Source organism: Chiloscyllium punctatum, chromosome 43 (genome assembly GCF_047496795.1).
Source record: "Chiloscyllium punctatum isolate Juve2018m chromosome 43, sChiPun1.3, whole genome shotgun sequence".
Taxonomy (NCBI): domain Eukaryota; kingdom Metazoa; phylum Chordata; class Chondrichthyes; order Orectolobiformes; family Hemiscylliidae; genus Chiloscyllium; species Chiloscyllium punctatum.
Genome location: NC_092781.1, coordinates 21798370 through 21819844, shown reverse-complemented (window position 1 = coordinate 21819844; position 21475 = coordinate 21798370).

Here is a 21475-nt window from a genome sequence, read left to right as displayed (position 1 = left end):
AGAGGTAGGAAACAGGCAGTAATGTTAAGTTTTCGTTTTGGGAATGGAGAAGGCTTGCAGCAGAGCTCACCAGGCATTTGGACAATAGGACCAAATGATCATAAGAATAAGGAGCAGAAATTTGGCCATTCTGCCCATCCAGTTTGCTCTGCCACTCAATCACGGCAGAGAACATTCTCAATCACAGTCTCTCGCTTTCTCCATGTAAACCTAATTCCTCTTGGTACCCAAGAGCTAATCTATTTGAGTCTTAAATATACATAATCACCTGGCCTCCATAGCCCTCTGTGACAATGAATTCGATAGATTCACCATTCTTTCTAGCTTAAAAAGATTTTCATTTTCTCAGTTCTAAAAGGTCTTCCCTCTACTCTAAGGCTGTGCCCTTGCATTACAGTCTCTCTTACCAACGGAACCATCTTCCCAACATCTACTCTGTTCAGGCCATTCAGTATTCTAAATAGGTTATTCCTGGGATCCTTGTTTCTTTTCTTCATGTTACATATAATTCACGTAGATCTTGCTGTGCAGGAGACAAATTCTTTTGAAATAATTGTAAATTGTGAGGTGGAGAGTTTCGAATTGCAAATATACATTGACTATTTGTGGGAGTGGATGGCGAGGTAGCAGATGATGTTCAAAACGCAGACGTGTGAGAGCAAGAGAGGGACATCAAACAATCACGAGAGGGAGAGAGAGAGATGGAGCACAATAGAGATTTGCAGGAATTGGGACATGGACAAGAAACAACAGAGATGAGGACAGATGAAAGAGGTTGTGGACAGTCCTCTCCAAGAGAAAAAGTTCGAGTCAGGGAAATCGGACAAAAGGCTGCACAGAGGAGGTAGGAAGGGCCTACTCGAAAGGTTAAAGGAAGAAAGAAAGTAAAGTAAGGCAGATATAAAGTGATGTCCAAATGAATTAACGGCTAATGTGAAGTAAAGCTTTTGCATATTGTCAGTCGTCAGGGTATGCAGTGTCGTTTCTGGAATTGTGGTGGGGGCACATACAATTGAGGAACAATGTATACTTATTTGCGTGAAAATATTTGCTCGGAAATGGGAAAAAAATAAGAGATTGATACTTGGGAGATAAATCTGTTTCAGGCTACATGAATCTAAACGTTTCCTTTAGCTCACAAACACTGCTGTGGTTTGATGATTTAAGAGGAGAAAAAGATTTAGGAGAAGTGCGTGTAATACCCTGGCTTAGAAATCGATGAGCGAACAACAGGGAAACGAGACTCGGTAAGGTAGCATCATTAACACAATGGGTTGACGAGTTACCATCGCGTAGAATCTCTATCATTGTTTTGGTTGGAGACAAGGGCCATTCAGCACCTCACCTAAAAACAGTGTTGTTTCAAACATCGACATAACAGTGTTGTTTCAAACTGAACACCAAGGGTGAGGTGATAATGACTTCTCTTTACATTTAGGCAGATTCTGTGCGAGTGTGATATCAAGGAGCCATAACAGTGCTGATGTCTATGGGTGTCCGGGGCAATCTCTCTTTTGTTTTGAAAACGATCTGGCACAAAGGAAGAGGTTTATGATTGGTGGAGGACAATATTTTCATTTCAAGAACATCTCTGGAGGTTTTCCTCAGGGAGTGTCTAAGGCCAAACCATCTTCAGCTGTGACATCAATGGCCTTGTTTCCATCGGAAGCTCAAATGTCAAGATGTTCGCCAATGATTGATCAATGTTCAGCTCCATTCTCCATTCCTCATATGTGGTATAGCCCAAATTGAAATGCAACCAGAATTCGTAAAAAAATCGAACACTTGTCTGTCAAGGGACAAGGAACATTTGTGCGACACTCATTCCAGGCAAAGAATGTCTCAAACAAGAAAAGATCTAACAATCATCCTATGCCCCCAATGGTGTTCTCATAAAGCAATTTTCCTTCAATACCAACATTTTGGGGGCTGTCATCTCGAAGAAGAGGGAATCTGACCCTAGCCTCTTGACACTCAATTTTGCTACTATTACTGAATACCCGAATTTTCAATAACCAGGGATGTACTCTTGAACAAATATTGAATTGGACCTGGACATATCTCAGGTGTGTTTGCCCGAGCGCTCAGAGGCTTGGAATCCTATAATTAATAGCTCACCTCCTGTTACCCCCTTCCCAAATCCTGTGCACTATGGGGAAAACACAAGTCAGAAAGGTGATGGGATAATTCCCACTTAACTGTATAAGGACAGCCCCTAGACCACTCGAACGGCTGGTTATGGTCAAGGGACAAAGCAGCTTCCCCTCCCTCACACTCCCTCCCTGCTCCACGCTATTTTGAAATGCTTAAGCTTCTATTCAACAATCTCTCCTCCACCACCGAGGCGTATGCACGTCAGTGTTTACCATCCTGTGAACCGACTGCAGCCTTACCGAAGAGCACATTGAAAACCCATTACCTTTATCCCCTGGGGACACGAGAGACAGCAAAGGCAAATGTGGAAGCACCACTCGCAAATTCTGCTTCTATTCCCAGGCATACTCAACGTCCCGATTGGGAGCAATAACTTCAGTGCTGTTGGAACCAAAACCTGGAAATCCTCCTCGTGAGCAGCACTATTGGCATAGGGAGATCGTGCCGGGGTTCACGATATCAATTTACCCCAACTTGCCAAGAATACATTCATGGTTGGATGATAAGCAGTGGACATTACTCACTTGTTAATAAATAATAATGTTCAACTGGCTCATTGTGAGAAGGTAGAGAGAGTTACCTTGGGAACATTTCATGTTTTCTAATCTGCAATTATCTGCATCCTCGGAACCTCCCAGGGAGTGGGACCCAAAACCTTTTAATATCTCTTACAATTGCTGAAATGGTCAACCAACAGCAATGAGGTCTTCCGCATCTCAGGGGTGGGGGACAAGGCACCACATTGTGATAAGTCTTCACAGTCCTTCTTCCAAGTGCAGAGGTATGCTTTTGTACAAATACGGGATATTAGGCTTTTTTTTGCGTTTACTTCCACAAATAATGGCACCAGGGTGATTCCTTTGAAACTGGATCCAAAAGCTACTGGAAATCCTTCAATGTTCACATTAATATAAGAGCTGTATTGGTCATTTAGCACTTTGAGTTTGCTCCATCCATACAATAAAATCACAGTTGAACATTCAACTTGGTCCCGTCCTCCCTAATTTCCATAACAATGCCAGACAAATCCACAAAGACACCTCCCCTAATCTCCGTACTAAATAATCGACCTCGAATCCCCAGACTGTGACTCCTGGTTCTGGACACTCCCACCATCGGGAACATCCTGCCTGCATTTATGCTATCTCGTCCTTTTACAATTTTGTAAGCCTGTTTGAGTTCCCCATCATTAGCCTTAACTGCAGTAAAAGCGATCTAATACAGTTAATCCATCCTTGTACATCAATCCCACCAGCCCCGGAATCGCCTGGAATTGCCTGGATTCACTCTATATTACAAATAAGTCGCTGCACACAACAGTTGAACAGTCATGAACCGTCGATAGATAACACTACCAATTGTAACAATAACAGTAAGTGGGTTACTCTTCAGAGGGTCGGTGTGGACTTGTTGGGCCGAAGTGCCTGTTTCCACACTGGAGGTAATCTAATCAAAAAAAAACTTTATTTAACGTTGGTAAGGCCATTGTTGTAGTATTGTGTGCAAGTCTGCAATTTGCATTACATTAACAACATAATTGCACTGGAAATGGTGAAGAGTAAATATTCTAAGATTTTGCAAAGGCTGGAGGTTTTGAACCTGAAGATAATTTGGACAGACTGATGCTGTTTACTTGAGAGCAGAGGAGATTGTGAGGGGATATGACTGAGATGTGAAAAGAATAGTTATGAAGGGCATAGACAGAATAGATTGCTCCACATGATGGAAGGATCAGTGACGACAGCACCATTGATTTATGGTAAGGTTCAGAATGAGTAAGAACATTTAAGGCAACACTGTTCCAGCCCGGGAGTGATGGAAATCTGAAAGTCACTACCTGTAAGATTGTTCAAGGCAGAAACTCTATATACAAAAAAAGAATTACTTAGATGTACCCTTACAATCCCAGTGCAAGAAACACTACATGCCAACTGCTAGAAACTAGGATTCAAATACTTTACTGACTGGTTTTAATCATCACAGACGTTATGGACTGAAGGTCTTTCTGCTGTTCTGCAGATCCCTATGGCTCTAATTACAAGGCCAAACATGCTGCTGGACGAAGTTCCAGTTCTTTCTGAACCATCCCACAAACCTTGGCTTCAGCTCCTCCGTGAGTAGGCTTCCTCCATTGCTTGAAGCTACAGCTTTATCAACAGCAATTATAATGAGTGTGAGGTAACTTATTTGTCAGGCGTGTGAGAATCCTTCAACAAGTCTTAGGATTTTAAAAATGTTCATTTTCCTCATTTTAGTGCACTATGTAAAACAAAGAACTTTTCTGTTACTTTAACATTGTTTTATGTACCTAGACATCGGCCCTGCATCTCTCGTGTTAGTCAATTAGTGGCTCATGAACTCTGTAAATTTTAAAATTCATTTCCATCACTGGATTTCTGTTTCAATGAAAAATATTTGCATACAAAGGAGCTATCAGAAACCATTTGCCTCGTGACAGGAAGAGCAGTAAACAATCTAAGTGTTCAAGTAGCCTTAACGTCAGTTCGGCAAAAACAAAACAATATTTCTCAGTGAAGTACTCTGCAATATATAACGATTCCCATTCACTCAATGAATTTGTGCTGACTGGACAACACAGAATTGTCTTCCACACCGACAGAATAATAAGTCAATTCCCTTTGGAGATGGTCGGCATACAGGATATGTTTCAGTATTTCAAGAGGATATACTCACTGGTACTTGCTGCTGTTAGTGTCCGCGGTAAGTGCTAATGTCCGCTATCAATTTTTACCAACAGCGTTACACATTTCTCTTAATCTCATGGGCAGTTCCCTCTCTTTTGAGTTTCATCCCTTCTTGTGTATGACCTCATGGAACCTCCTCACACTTTTGGATGTAACCATATGGTACATCATTCTATACAGCAACAACTCAATGATGTTCTATAAACAGTTCAGCACAGTTACTGCACGAAGAATGGCAGCCACTATTTTACCTCTGCAACGTTTAATTTTCAACTTGTCGCAAGAAATGCCAACAAATTGATTCAGATTGTTTGAAACTGTGAACCAGATGGAACAGTCAGAGATAGTTTGTTTTAAATATTAGATCATAAATGTTTCATTCATAATAGTAGCTATTTATTTTATAATGCAGACATGTGGCATTCCCTGTCAGACACACACATAAATTCACTTCACTCTCACTCTCCCTAAACACAGTCTCATTATCTTACAGTCTTCCTCACGCAGTATTCCTCTCAGATGTAGTTAAACACACACTATCTCCCTCTCTCACATACGGACACGTGCAGATTCACTTTCTCAGAAGCACAGAATTTCACACACTCATTCTCACGCCCACACCGTCTCTCTCTGCCCACATGGTGTTCAGTTGTTTGAACAATCCCACATAACTTGTGCACATTCTGTCTCTTTCACACTCATCCATTCTCCTATGTATGCCCTCTTTCACTCACTCTTGCACACACAATCACAAACTCGCTGACACACAAAACCTCTTTCTCACACATGCATGAATTCACACAGTCTCACATTTCGACTCAATCGCTCCCACATGCAATCTTTCTCTGATAACACGATGGGCTCACAGACATGCTCACATACTCCTCCTCCTATACGTACACACTTGCATTGATGTCTTCACACAGATATTCATGCATGCATTCTCATAAATACAATCTCACACGTACATAAGCATTCATACAGAGTCTCTTAGATACACCGATTTATTTACTCAATCTCTTGACCAAGCTGTGTCAGATACATGCACATGCTGCTCAACCACTCTGATAATGCATCTGTCATCAACTGCCTGCGCCAAAGTAGGAATGGACTTCCTTCTTTGACTGGTGCAATCCCTCTCGTGTGGGGACCCCAAAAGTGCCGTTTGGAATGTGATACCTTGATTTTGATCAAGCAGCACGAAATGACCCATTAATTTCATTTTAATCTAAATGGTGGTTGCATGGCTCAGCTGGGAACATGTTGTTGTTTGAATTCGTTCATCGGCTGCACATTTCCATGTATGTGATAGTAGAGGCGCGTTTGAAAATTGATGTTGGAGGAGGCTGTGTTGTGTTTTCTCGGTGATGCACGATGTTGCTACTGTCTGACATGTATCCTGGTGTATAATAACCAACATGCATCCTCTTGTATGATAACCATGTTACCTTCATCAGATAACTTGGTGGCGATTGTGACATTGTGCTATGGAAAGTGCAGACCCTCCAGATGTGTCACTTGGTATTTCGTGGCCATGGCAACGGCAGATCTCCTGGTCGTATTCCTCGACCTTTTACGTAGACATTTCCCTGTACTTTATTGAGTAGACTTTATATTCCTGGATAATATAGATGTGTGAGGACATTTACATTTTTTCCTGCTTTATGCAGTGTAGGAAGATGTGAGTACAGAGGTGAGGCGTACCCAGGCAGATTTTCTGAGTTTCTACATTGCATCCCATACATGGAAAGCATAGCTACGATTAAACGTCAATGGTTGAGGGAGCAACAAGTTGTAAATGTGATACAGATTCTGCTGCCAGATACTGCTCTGTCCAGGATGCTGGGATGTCTTATGTGAGGTCATTCCTGTGTGTTGTCTTTCTATCCATCTATAAATCTGTTCATCTATCCATCTATTCATTTATCCATCTCTCCATCTATTGCTCTATCGATCTATCCACCAAATCGATCTATCCCTCTATCCATCCATCCATCTATGCATCTATCTAACTATCTACCTACCTACCCAACTATCTATCCACCTAACTACCTACCTATCTGCCTATCTAGTTGTCTGTCTGTCTGTCTGTCTGTCTGTCTATCTATCTAGCAAGCTAGCTTTTGATCGATCGATCTGACTGTCGATCTACTTACCTATCTACCTATCTATACATCTATATATGTATCTACTTATCTATTTATCCAGTTATAATTTAATTGATTATTCATTGCAACATTGTTCAGAAATATGGAAGGGAGGCTGGAATGTATAAATAATCAGTGGGAGATTGCTGTCGATAATTCCTTGAAGGGAGGTATGCGGGTTGCTGAAGTGGTTGAGAAAGAATAACTTATTGTTGACTGTATCTGTCGAGCCGTTATGTCCAGAAACAGGGACTTGAGCATGGAGTTCTGTATAACTTTAATTACAATCAAGATAGCGAAAGGAGCAGTGAGGATTCCATGTTCGGCATATCTACTGCAGTTCTGTGAAGATCCAAATGGCAAAGTTCATAAGGGGGGAGCGAGTAGATGTGGTTAATGTGGACTTTCAGAAGCTTTCGAGTCGGCCCAGAATAAGGGATTGCATTTTAAACCTAAAGTGAACATAATCATGGAAATGTTCTGGCAGGAATGAAGAAAAATTAGCAAACAGGATATTCAGAGGATAAATCAACGGGTCGATTTCCCAATACGTCCACATGTCGAATAGGAACTGCAGAGATCAGAACTTGGAGCTCAACCATTCACAACACATCAAGGATATAGGCGTGGAAAATGAAAGTAACCTCTCTACGTTTGTGTGCAGCATAAAACTGGGTGGTAGGGAGCTGTGGAGCCTGCAGAGTTTCTTAATTGTGGTTTGGCCAAATTGTGTGAGAGAACATATCCATGGCAGATGCAGTTTATTGTGGATGGATAGACGAAAGAATATGTTCTCTGGGAACTGAAAGAAGAAGGCCAAATGTTATCTGAATCGTGATGGATTGGAAATGCAGCAGAGGCTCAACAAGATCTGGGAGCAATCGTTCATCAATCACTGACAGAGTTTGGATTAAAGCCAACCACAAGCACTCGAGCGTAGTAATCTCGGAAATAGTGTCTGCGTTACGATTCTCATATTTTCGGCAAAGGAACGCTAGGAATATAAGATGGTTTCTCGTGTGATTGTAAAAAAGGGGCCTTTTACACAAGAGACTATTCGGATTTTGAAATCACTTCTGGGAAAGAAAACTCTGTTCAGAAGATTTGGGCTTCCCCTGAGCGGAAACTGAACTAATCTGCTGACTGAGCGAGTAAATAGTGCAACTGGTTAGAAATTTATAAATAGTGCATGAGTGCGCATGGCGTGTGCGTGTGTGTAGACTGAAGGGCTTATTTTTTTTACAAGTATTGGAGAAGGCAAGATATATAAAATGCTGAAAATGGAAAATAAGCGATGGGGAAGTTAAGAGTTGACAGTACAAAACTCAATGGTGCTTTACAATGTGCAATAAAGATAAAAGGACTATGGAAATATGGAAATATAGCATTGTCAACAAAACTGGAGACGCAGAAGCCGAAGTTTCTCTGGGGAAAGAGACACAGTGCCATAGACAGAAATATGGTAAAAGCCAGAGGAGCACAGATCGTTAATGCACGCGTCATATGTCTTTCAGTAGAATCATAGTGAGTAAAAGTGAACAGAGTATCTGGCATACTTGTTAAGATATAGGGTCATTGCATTAAATACGAATCTATCTGGTTGGAGGTCAGAAACGGCAACCGATCTTGTTGGGCAATTAGTAAGAACCACCGAGGAGAAAGTGAGGACTGCAGATGTTGGAGATTAAATTCCAGAGTATGCTGCCGGAAAAGCACCATAGGACTTGCAGCATCCGAGGAGTAGCAAAATCGAGATATTGGGTAAACGCTCTTCATAAGGAATTAGTAAAAAAAAACCCAAATAATGGGGAGGAAGTAGAAGAGGACATTTTTTGTCAGATTATGGAAATCTACAGGAGCAGTATTTGTCCACTTGGTGTTTCGGAAGATTGTTGTGTTTGTTAATTTCAATTATCCTCGCGGAGACTGATGAAAAGGTGCACTAGTTTCCGAAGGGGGGATATTCTGTAATGTGCGTGGGAGGACTTCCTTGACCGGGGCATTTCTAGTCTTACAAAAGAGAGGGACGTGCTGTATATGATCCTACAAAATGAGATAGACCAATTGCAGAGTATCAGAGTGGAGAAGCCTTTAGGAAATAACGAAAACAACTTAATCATTTTTGATATTCAGTTCAAACTATGAAAACGTCACTCAATGATTATGATTACATCCGGAAAATGTTCGATCTTGTGCGTTCAAAATATAAACAGGAGCACGTTGATTAGAAACGCACTAGGTAGATAAAACAATGCATGAAAATGGGAGAATTTTGAAAAAAAGTTGGATAGAGTGCATGCTTCCTACACGCCCATCAGAAATAAATTTTAGGTGACAAAACTGTAGTAATCTGAGTGATTCTGATGAGAAGATAAAAAAGGAAAATAAGTGGCGTGTGGTGCATTCCACGATAATAATAGCTATCAGAATCAGGAAGCGTATCTCAAACGCAGCAGAGAGGATAATATTCGAATTTGGAAGGTTAAGAGGATGCGTCCGGAAAGGATAATGTCCTGCCCTAAAAGAAGTATCAAAATTTTCTTCAAATATGTTAATTGCAAAAGAGTCGTGAAGGGCAGGGTGGGGTCATAAGGAACAAGTAGGATAAGCTGCCCACTCGAGGGATGGTTATGGCAGAGGTTGAAAAGTAATATTTTGTAATTGCCTTGGTCTATTTAGAAGATGGTGCCAATGGCCTCATTGAAAATGTGGGTGCTGAGTAACTGACCATTCTCCTAACAGATAAAGAGGATGCAGTGTGATAAGGGCTCTCAGCACTCTCGTTCGAGAAGTCTCCAGGCCGGAATGAGGTGCTTCAAAATTACTGAGAGAGGTGATAGAGCAAATTGCTGAACTGTTGCCCGAAATTTTCCAGACTTCTCTGAACACAAGATTACGGCAAGAAGCTAGACGATTACAAATGTCATACAGTTGTTTCAATAAGCAATGAAGAATAACAAAGTAAACTACACACATAGCAGTATGATATCAAATGGAGGAAAAATGATGGAGACCGTCATATCAGAGTCAGCTAAACATCCACCTGGAAAAAATGTTTAGTTAATACTAGACAGTAGAGATGGTTTTGTTAAGTGCAGGTCGTGTCTGATAAACTTAATTGAGTTTTCAGATGAAGTAATGAGGCAGTGGAAGGGATCGTGCGGTGGATGCTGTACATGTGGATTTTCAGAGAGTTTTTGATGGAGTGCCACTTGGCACGGTGGTTATAACATAAAAGTTTGAGATTGATGGGCTTTTAGCAACAGGGATTCGAAATTGGCTGAAGGATAGGAAACGGAGCTTAGGTATGGTTGGGAAGTTGTCAGATTGAAGACAAGTTGAGTGTGCTGTTCCCAAAGGGTCAGTGTTGAGAGGTTTTCACTTTTCCTGAGTTTATATACAATTTTCAGATTTTTGTGGAGGGTAAACTCTCCAGATTTGAAAATGATAAAACGATTGGGAGAAGAGTGAGTAATGAGGATTATGCTGACCATCTTCGAATGAATACTCATAAGTCGGCAGAATGGGTGGACACCTGGCAGATACATTGTATTGCCTAGGTATAGGAGACGATACATTTTGATGGACAGAACACAGAGAGGCAATACAGACTAAATGATACAACTTCGCTGAATGTTTAGGAGCAGGGAGACTTCGGGGTTAATGTGCGTTCAATTCAGTCGGTACTCAGGAAAGTTGAAACATCTTAGAATATCATAGAATCCCTCCAGTTTGGAAACGCATTGTACAGCAGGGTAGATGCGAAAGCAAGTCACATAGCCTTTTTAAAAGTATTTCGGATGAAAACTTGAAATGTCACAATATTCACAATTATGGGCTTAGTGCAGGAAAGCGGGGCAAGTATCGATTTACATACAATTAATTTTTTTGAGAAGGCAGTTTTGTGTAGTCCAAGGGCCTTCTCTGTCGAATTGCAGTCAGTATTTCTTGGCAGTTTAGTATTTTTGGGCTGAAGGACCTCATCTGATCTACTTACTTTTGTAATTCCATAACAGTGCCTGTGAGGGCAGAAACCCTTTAAACATTGAAGATGCTATTAGATGTGACCTGAGATACCAAGGTAAACAAGTCTTTTTTAAAAAAATTGCTGGAATATGGGATGAGAATTCTTAGGTGTTTGCTCTTGACCAGTGCAATCTCATTGTTTCAAGAGCTTTTCCTGTGGTATTACGTTCAATGACTCGATGGCAAACAGACAAACAAATAATTCAGTGTATTGGATTATGTGGTAAAAAGCGGAATTCATTTCAATAGCCATTGTACACGTGCCTTACTGAAATGATTCTTTTGTTCATCAGGTAGTTCTTCTCTTTAATCTCACTTCTTCAGGTTAATCTAACTTCCTTGCAGGAGGCACAAACTGGCTTGTCTCTGAGTTCGGCAGGTTACTGGAGGACTGAAGCGTTCTGCCAATATCGTGCACACCCACAAGATGTCAACCAACCAGGAAGCAATCAGAGAGACCCTGTTTAAAGGCTGATTTCTATCAAAGCTGATTTTCTCTATTGTCTATAGTGCTGGGACATCCACAAACAGCTGTCCACTTGGAGACCCTGAAGTCTTCAAGATTCAAAATCGAGTTCAATAATCTCAGAGCGTTAATACTCCATTCCTTTGTTTGGACACGACATGCGCTATCATGAAATGGGTAACATTCAGCACAGCCAACTCATTCTCACAAACCCAGAGGCCCCATTATAGCCTGTACAGTGTCTTTTCTTGCCTGGCTTCCCAATATCATTGCTTTTGCCGACCTATCATTTTATTTCCCTGTCTCTCTCAGTTCCTGCACTACTTATCTGATCGCTCTTTTCCCCGCCCACCACAGCGACACCTAACGACCCATCAGCAGCATACATGCCTAATTTTCCAAGCTGCTTCGAGTTCGGAAGAAGGGTGACTGCACTCGAAAAATTAACTCTGTTTTCTCTCCAGAGGTGTTCACATACCTAATGTGTTTCTGCAACAATTTGGTCTAACTCCATATACCAAAGAAAAGTATCTTTGGCTGGCATCCCTTTAAACTTTGCAGAACATTTCAATCATTCTCTCAGATTTAAAATTAACAAATGATCCAACATTCTATAGTCCATTGGTGCTGGTACATCTGCAAAGCCTTCCCCTTGGAGACCCTGAAGTCTTCAGGATTCAATCATGAGTGCAATAATCTTAGAGCATGAAAACTCCATTCCATTTCCACTCCATGGAGTTCAATGAAGATAAATGTGAGGCGATTCACTCTGGGAAGAATGGAAAGATTCTTGGTTCCGTGGATGTGCAGCGGGACCTTGGTGTCCAAGTATATAGATCTATTAAAGTTGCCATCCTGGTTGATAGCGCTGTTAACAAGGCATGCAATATGTTAGGTTTTATTGGAAGATGGATTGCGTTCTGGAACCATGATGGTCATGCTGCAAGTTTACGAAACGCTCGTGCGGTCTCACTTGGAATTTTGTATAAATTTCTGGTCGACCCATTACAGGAAGGACGTGGAGGCATTGGAAAATGTGCACAGGAGATTTACCAGGATGTTGCCTAGTCTAGAGGGAAGCTGTTATTAGGAAAGGCTGAGGGACTTGGGTCTGTTCTCTTTGGAGAGAAGAAGGCAAGGGGAGATTTAATACAAACATACAAGAGTGAGATAGGGTGGACGGTGATAGTCATTTCCGTAGAATGATGGTATCGGCTTGTACGAGAGGGCATAGTTGCAAACTGAGGGGTGATAGATTTAAAGTAGATGTCACAGGTAGGTTATTTTCTCAGAGAATTCTAATGGCGTGGAATGCCCAGCCTGCCAATGTAGTAAATTCAGCTAAATTAGGGGCATTTAAACTGACTTTTGATAACCATATGGATGATAATTAGGACGTGGAGTGGGATCAACCTAGATTTGTTCAGAGATCAGCACAACATCGTAAGCCAAAGGCCCTGTTCTGCGCTGTATTGCTCTATGTTCTACTCACTTTCATTCGGCAATTGATTTGCACGTTTTTTTCTGTAGTTATACTTTTTAGTATCTACCCAGAATGATTTACTCCAATACCTCAGACCATACCCGTAATTCTAGAGCCACTAACATGTGGAGATGTTCTACCTCTAAATACTCTGTCTTTTCCTTGTGATATATTGAAGATTTACAGCACATCTGTCGCAACATTACTTTTCAAATTCGCAATAAGACCGGGCAGAATTTCGATGTGCTTTCTTAAAACGCCTGATCCAAGAATTTCAGAAAACATTGTCATTTATCTATTCTGTACACTTACAACGTGTCTGAACTTCATAACATTGAGGAAGTATTGAGGTTTCCACTTACAATGCAAAGGCTCTTGTCCAATTGATGGGCATATGGGATTTGAATACTGAGTTGGCTAGTTTTGACTAATGCACGTGTGCATATTTTTCTCCCTGCAAGTTCGATATATCCTGCCCAAGGTGAGCTGACCACATCTGATCACAGTACGCCAAGGAGGAACTACCCAAGCTTTTGTTTATGAGCACTGATATAGATATTTGAATGAAGTGACAAATAGAGACAAACAGGTACGACCTTGTGGGGATTACTGAAACATGGTGACAGGAAGCTCACATTTGGGAGTTAAATATCCAAGAGAATGCAAAATTCTGAAAGGACAGACAAGGAGGAACAGGAAGTGGAGTTGCTTTAATGATGAAGAATATCATCAAGGTAGTATTGAGAATTGATATTGACACGAAGGACAAAAAATAGTTGATCTTTCTGTGAGGAAGTAAAAAGCAAGGTACTCCTCCCCCTAAACAGGAACAATTTACAGGAACCTGAGGAGTACTTACAAAGTAAGGCATAACAAACAAGGGGGGAAAAGAGGACTGCTTGTGAGATCGGCGCAATGGCAATTATGGACGATTTAAACATATGTTCTGTTAGGATTAATTAAATGGTTTGGATAGCCTGGAAGGGATGTTCAGATTATTTCTTAAAGCAACATGTCATGGAGACAACAATAGAATTGGTAACTTTTAGATTTGATGTTATGCAACAATGAAACACTGATAAATGACCTTGTCATTTACGATCCACATGGAAGCAGTGACCTCAACATACTCGAGTGAAAACAGAGCCCCATCCAAGTGTTTTAGTGTTGGGCAACGGCCTGAGAAGAGGAGGTCTGAGACAGGAGTTGGCCCGAGGACTTTGGGGGAAAAAAATTGAAGATCTGGAAAAGCTGAAGAACAGTGGCAAATGCAAACAGAGGGAGGTGCTAAATATATTTCAATTGAAGTATATGAATTGTATAAAGATGCAAAATCGTCCAGGAAGTCACAGAGAGCATGAAGACGAAACATTTCATGCCGTGAAGGTCAGTGAAGCGCGGGAGCATTGGGAGTATTCTTAAAGTCAGCAAAAGTTAACTAAGGACAGAATCAAAAGAGCTACAATGAACCGAAAAGGGATATTAGGAGAAAACACTGATACCGAAAGCTTCTATAAGTGTATAAACAGGAAGTGGATAGTGGAAGTAAATATTGCACCTAAGTAGGTCCAAAATGACAAACAATAATGACAACGCAGCAATGACAGAGGTCGAAAACCAATACTTTGTCTCAACTTTCACAGTAGAACAACATAATGTCTTCACAAAAACTGCAGGTCCAGCAGTGAAACCTGATTAAATTACCAAAACTAGGGATAACCTTTGGAGTAAATTGATAGGATTAAAGGCAAATAGGTCCAGATGACCTTCTACCTAGGATATTAAAGGAGGTGCCAGCAGAGTTATTGGAGGCATAATTTATGATTTCCCAAGATTCGCTGGATTCAGGACAGCTTCATATGGATTGGAGTCTTACAAATGTCACGTTCTTCTTCAATAGAAGAGATAGATGAACTAAGGAACAGTTACTTTGACCTCTGTAACAGGGAACTGGATGGAGTCAATCACAAAGGAGGAGTTAACAGGACATTTAGAAAAGCAAACCTCAATTTACTAGTGAAGCATGTTTTCATGAAGGGCATGTCATCATTTACAGAGTTGTTGGTGGTTTTTGACGATGTCAGTAGCAAGATGGATAATGGGGATATGGTGGATGTAATATTCCTGGACATCCACAAGGTGTTTGACAAACTGCTGTACAGAAGACTGATGCAGAATGTTCGATCCCAGGAGGCTAAGCTTGAGTATTATCTGGGAAAGAGGATTGATTGCCTGACAGAAAGCCGAGTGTCTTGATAAATGGGCCCTTTTCTTGTTGGTGAACTGTAATCTATTGCTATGCCGTACGATTCAGGTCCTAGACTTCAATTGTATACAATCTATACAAATGAATTTCTGGCATTTGTTGCAAAAACAACATTACAAAAATGAACAAGTGTTGTTTTTTTTAAGGTTTTAGTGAGACCACTCCTCAGTTATGAAGCTGCCTCTTCTCAGTCTATCTCTATGACCACATCTGGAATATTGTATCTTTCTTTAGTTTCCTCACTTGCAGATGGATGTGGTGGTACGGGAAGCTGTTAAGGGGAGGACCATCGGGTTATTTTCCAGGGATGAACGGGCTGTGATATGATGAAGGTTGAAATAGCTTAGGCTTGTACTCGTTGTACTTCAGAAAAAATAGGGTCCATTTGATTGACATATTTAAAATGCTTAAGTGCATTTATAAACTAGGTATGTTGAGCAGATTGTCCCCTATGTGGCACAGGCTTGAAAACGAAGTCATAGAGTTAGAGTGCGAGGAGGTAGCTTCAAACCTGAGATGTGGAGAAGCTGCACTCTCAGGGTTTTGTGAATCTGGAACTCACTGCCCGACAGTTAAGTAGCGGGACAATCAATCAATAGGTTCAAGAAAGAAATAGATGTGTTTCTGGTGCAATGCGTCATAAGAGCTGTGGGGATTAGGTAGGATTGTGGATTTCAGACCAGGTTAAGATCAGCCTTTATGAACATGACTTGAAGCTAAAGTATTTAGTTTCAGAGAATAGCTCATAACCTGCAGGGGTTATTGTCCTGCTAAGCAGTTACAATGCATCGAGTCTGAATACTTTAACACCTGGTGAGATGGTGGCTCAGTGGTTAGCACTGCCTCTGCACCAGGGACCCAGGTTTGATTCCACCCTTGGGCGACTGTGTGGAGTTTGTATAATCTCCCCCGTCTGTGTGCGTTTCTGCTGGGTGGCATGGTTTTCACCCACATTACAAATACGTGCAAGTTTAGGTGAATTGGCTATGTTAACTAACCCATAGTATTCAGGGGCATGTAGGTGCGTGCGCTGTGACATATGCAGGGTTACAGGGATTGCGGGGGATGGGCTGGTTGGTAACTCTTTGAGGATTGGTGTTGACTCGTTGAGCCGAATGGCCTGTTTCCACAATGAAACGCTTCAATTCAATCCAATCACCTGTCCAGTAGATGTTGGCTCGCAGAGGTAACAGACTGGATCAAATGTATCCAAGGATTTTGCGTGGAGAGGAGAAAGTATGGTGTCACTAGATATTCGATTATAGTCTTCCCCAGAATCTGATGAAGTGCCAGGAGACTGGAGGGTTGCCAACATAGCAACCATTTTCTAAAATGGGTTGTAAAGCTAATCCTTACATTTACAATCTTGTCTGTTTAACTCCAGGGAAGCTTCTGGCAACAGTTATTTGGGATAAAGCTAGTAGTCATATTGAAAAAGTGGGTAGGTGAGGAAAAGTCGTGGTGAACTTGTGCGTAAGTAACTTTCTAATGCTTTTTAATTAATTAACAATGTGTTGATGAGGGCAGTGGTACTGATGGGGTTTACATGGATTTTCTGAAGGTAGCTCGCAACAGACTTGAGGAAGGTTGTCGTTCATAGTACAACAGGCAGGGATAACATGGAAACAACATTAACTGCGTGGTGGGAAAGACAGATAGTGATGATTAATGGATATTTTTGGCGAAAGAGTAAGGTTTGGAATAGAGTTCGCAACATGTGAATATTGGGATCAGCATGTTCCAGGCAGGAGGAAGGACAAGGCTTTGTAAGTGATGCTTGAAAAACAAGGGAAAGTGTGAATCTTGTCCAAAGGATAAAATAAGCATATTTCAGGTTTTTGGGCTCTAAAATCCGGCATGGCCCATAATGAACATTAAGAAAAAAAGCAGAAATAACTCAAACAGGGAATTAGGAGGGAAAGAAGGTGCTCTTAAATGACTTCTGCAATTATGATTAAAGAATATCACAAGACATTTTATACATACATTCAAAATAAGAGGATAATAGGGAGAAGGCAGGACCATTGGAGGAAAAAGGGGGGAACATTCATTAGTATTCACCCAGAAGAAGGACATGGAGGATAGTGAAATTAATGCGGAGCATGCGAACATGCCAGTGCATTTTGAGATAAGAAAGATGTGTTGGGTCCCTTGAAGAGCATATGTCTCCAGGGCCTGATGGTATCTACCTCAGAGGAAAGGGAAAAGATTGCCCTGGTCTTGATGATCTTTGCATCCTCGTTCGCCAGTGGACAGATCCTGGAGGACTTGCAAGTTTCTAATGTTGTTTTTCTGTTCAAGAAACTGTAGAGCAGTCTCTCATCAGTGGTTGGAAACCTGTTCCTCGGATGCAGCCTGAATTGCTGTGCATTTCCAGCACCACTCTAATCTAAACGTTGGGAAGCTGTTGGAGAGAATATTTACTATGTATGTGCATTTGGAAAAGCGTGGCCTAATTAGGGACAATTACATGGCTTTGTGTGGAGAAGATCGTGTCTTACTCACTTTGAAATTTTGAGTAGATGACAAAGGTGATCAATGGTGATAGAGCAGTGAATGTTGTCTACTTGCTTTTTAGTAAGCTTTTAACAAGGTCCCCCACAGTAGGTTCATCCAGTAGATTAAGTTGCATGGGATCCACTGTGACTTGTCCATGACCAGCGTGCTACACACAAATCAACACTGGGAACTCTTCTGTTTGTGATAAATATAAATGACTTGTATGAAAATGCAGTTGGGTGGGTTAGTAAGTTTGCAGATAACAAACAGATTGGTGGAGTTGTGCATTGTGTCGAAGATTGTCAAACATTACAGAGGAACGTAGTTAAGTATAAAATGTCAGCCGAGAAAAGGTAGATGGAGTTTAATTTCGGTTATTATGCGGTACTGCACTTGGGAGATCAAATGTTAACGAAAACTATACAGTTTTTTTAAAAAAACGTTAATGCCAAGGCACTGAGTACACTGATGTACAGAGTAATCTTGGAGTTCAAGTCCATAACTCCCTGAAACTGGTCATGAAGATTAGTAGTGTGGTTAGAAGACACGTGGAATGCTTGCTTTTATTGGTAAAGGAATTGATACAAGACTCAGGATGTATGTTGCAGCTTCATAAGATTTGGTTAGGCGACAGTTAGTGTTGCAATCAATTTTGATCACCACAGTACAAAAAGGATAGGGTGGCTTTAGAGTGGGTGCAGTTGAGGTTTACCAGCATGCTGCCTGGCCTAGAGGGTAGGAGCACTTGGGGGAGGCTTGAAGCACTTGGATTGTTTTCTCTGGAGTGCTGGAGGCTCAGGGGAGACTTGACAGAAGTCTGTTTCCTGATCTGCTGTGCCTTTCCAGCAGTACATTCTCGACTACAAACATTGGTTGCAAGGATCGGCTTGACAGTGAGAATCTTTTTTTCCAGAATTGAAGTGTCTAATACAAAGAGGCATGCTTGTAACGTGAGAGGGGAAAGTTCGAAGGAGATGTGAGGAGCAAGTTTTCCGAGAGTGGCAGCAGTTCGGAACGTGTTGCCAGGGATGGTTTTGGAGACAGATACAATGGGAGCAGTTGAGCTTAGAAGATAAGCATATGAATTTGCAAGGACAGGACTGGTGTGGACCAACCTCAGGCAGAGGGATTAGTTTAATTTGGCATCATGTTTGATGTAACACAGTTGGCCAAAGGCCCCATGTCTGTGCTGTATTGTGGTCTGGAAGTGTGAAACTCTGAGGTAATTTCCATCAAATGTCTCATGCACTTTAATGTCGCTCCCTTCATTGCAGCTACTAAAGTAGTACTATTGCAGCACTGTGGTTCTGCCTCTCTCTCAAAACAGAAAAGAACACAGATAATGGTAGGGCCTTGGGGATTGCAGTTGAATCGGGAGACGTTGGGGTGCAGGTCCATAGTTCCTTGAAAGTGATAGACTGGCAAGTGAGGAAAGCATTGTCAATTTTTTCTTCATTGTTCAGAAAATTGAGTACAGCAATTTAACATCAAGTTACAGCTGTACAAGACAATGGGAAGGCCACGTGGAGTACTGGGTGGAATTGTGGTTGTGCTGTTTTTGGACGGATGTCATTGAATTGGAATGGTGAAAAAAGATTTACTAAGTTGTCACAGAGCATAGAAGGTTTACGTTATAAGATGAATGTCGATCGGCTGGATTTTCTTTTAACAAGTAATGTTGGATGCCCAGAGGTGATCTTACGGAAATTTACTAAATCATGGGGGGCATAGATAAGGTGATATCCAAAGTCTTTTTCCCCAGCTTCGGGGATCCTAAGACACTAGTTCAAGTTGAGAGGGAAATGATTTAAAAGCGACTTGATGGGGGATTGTTTCACCCAGATGGTGGTGCGTATTTGGAATGAGCTGCCAGTGGAAGTGGATACAGTTACAAGAGTTGAATGACATATGAACAGGGACATGGATAGGAAGGATTAGAGATTATGGGCCAAATGTGTGTAAATGGGACTAGTCCAGGGACGCAGAGGTCAGGGGAATTAACCATATTACATGCAGAATTACAGGGATACACTAGTTGGGTGAGTCTGGGTCGGATGCTCTTTGGAGAGTTGGTGTGGATTTGTGGATCGAATCACTTGTTAACACACTCTTGGGATTCTATTCTATGATCACCAGTTCAGGAAATCTGTTTGGAATGGATAAGTTGGATCGGTTTCCGTGCAGTATGACTCTGCAATCAGACAGTGTATGACCTGAGCGGGGAAACACAACTCGGTGTATTTCAACATCTTTGTCACATCTGATAGAGTCATAGAGATATATACATGACAACTGACTGCTCGGTTCAAATTGTCCTTCTTCATTATCCTATCTAGCTGTGATTCCACTTTCAAGGAACTATGAAACTGCACTCCGAGGCCTCTTTGTTCAGCAACACTCCCCACGACCTCACCATTAGGTGTCATTAGGTCCCATCCTTATTTGCCTTTCCAAAATGCAGCATCTCACATTTATCTAAATTAAACTCCATCTGCCACTCTTTGTCCCAGTGGCCCATCTGATCAAATTCTTGTACTCTGAGGTAACCACATTCGCTTTCCACTACACCTCCAATGTTTGGTGGCATTTGTAAACTTAAGACCAATATCTCCGATGTTCACATCCAAATAATTTATATAAATGACGAAAAACAGTGAAGCCAGTACTGATCCTTGTGTTTTGCCATTGGTCACAGGCCTCCAGTCTGAAAATTAATTCTCCACCACCATTCAAGCGAGTTTTGTATTCAAATAATTCTCATACTATTCCATGTGGTCTATCCTTGCTAACCAGTCTACCATTAGGAACGTTTTTGAACACCTTATCCCGAAGTGAATAGATCATGTACACTTCTCTGCCCTCATCAATGCACTTTGCTTCTCCAAGAAATTCAATTAAGTTAGCCAGACTCTATTTCGCACGCACAGACCCAATGAGAACTTGCTTTCCCAAATACACACTTTTCCAAATACAATATATCCAAAGTCTGTCACTCAGGATTCCCTCCAACAACTTGTCCACAAGTCATGTCAGGCGCACCAGTTTAAATTCGCATTAAATTATAGAACTTACAGTAGTTGCAATGGCTTGGAGGAAATTGTAATAGGGAATTTAATAATTTCAAAAACAAAAATTGCAATTCTTTTTCTTTCAGGGCATCAACATTTGGGAAGGTGTAAGGCTGTTATGGCTGAATATTTGAAAAAAGAGAGAATATTTGATATATTCAACAATGACTGGAATAGACACAGGTATTTTCTTAGAATGAAGAAAAAAATTCTCACCGGAAAAAGACTCGTGAACTCAAGCCAAAAGTTCACATAGAAGGAGGCAATAGGTTCGGTATTGAGCAGGATGCAGGAACCAAGTCACCAACTGGAATAAGCTTGTCCATGAATGTGGACTTCTGTCCCAGCTGGAAAGACACTTTCATCTGAAGCACTAGACGCAAAGATGACATTACTTATTTATCATCCTGTCCAATTCCAAGGTGTTCTAAACAGTCTCCTAATAGTCATTCTAAATAAAGATGAATGATTCTGCAAGGGGTTGGTCTTTTGCTCAAGGAAATCTCTCTCCCATGGGATCAGCAGCAGCAACAACAGCAACTGTGGGAGAGAAAAGGCCTCAGAATTGATGCTTTTCCAGTCTATATGAACCTCCCTACATTCATTCAGCCTGAGACTTGAACACTAGGTGCAGCGGTGCTGGAGGCTGCAGGGCATGAGG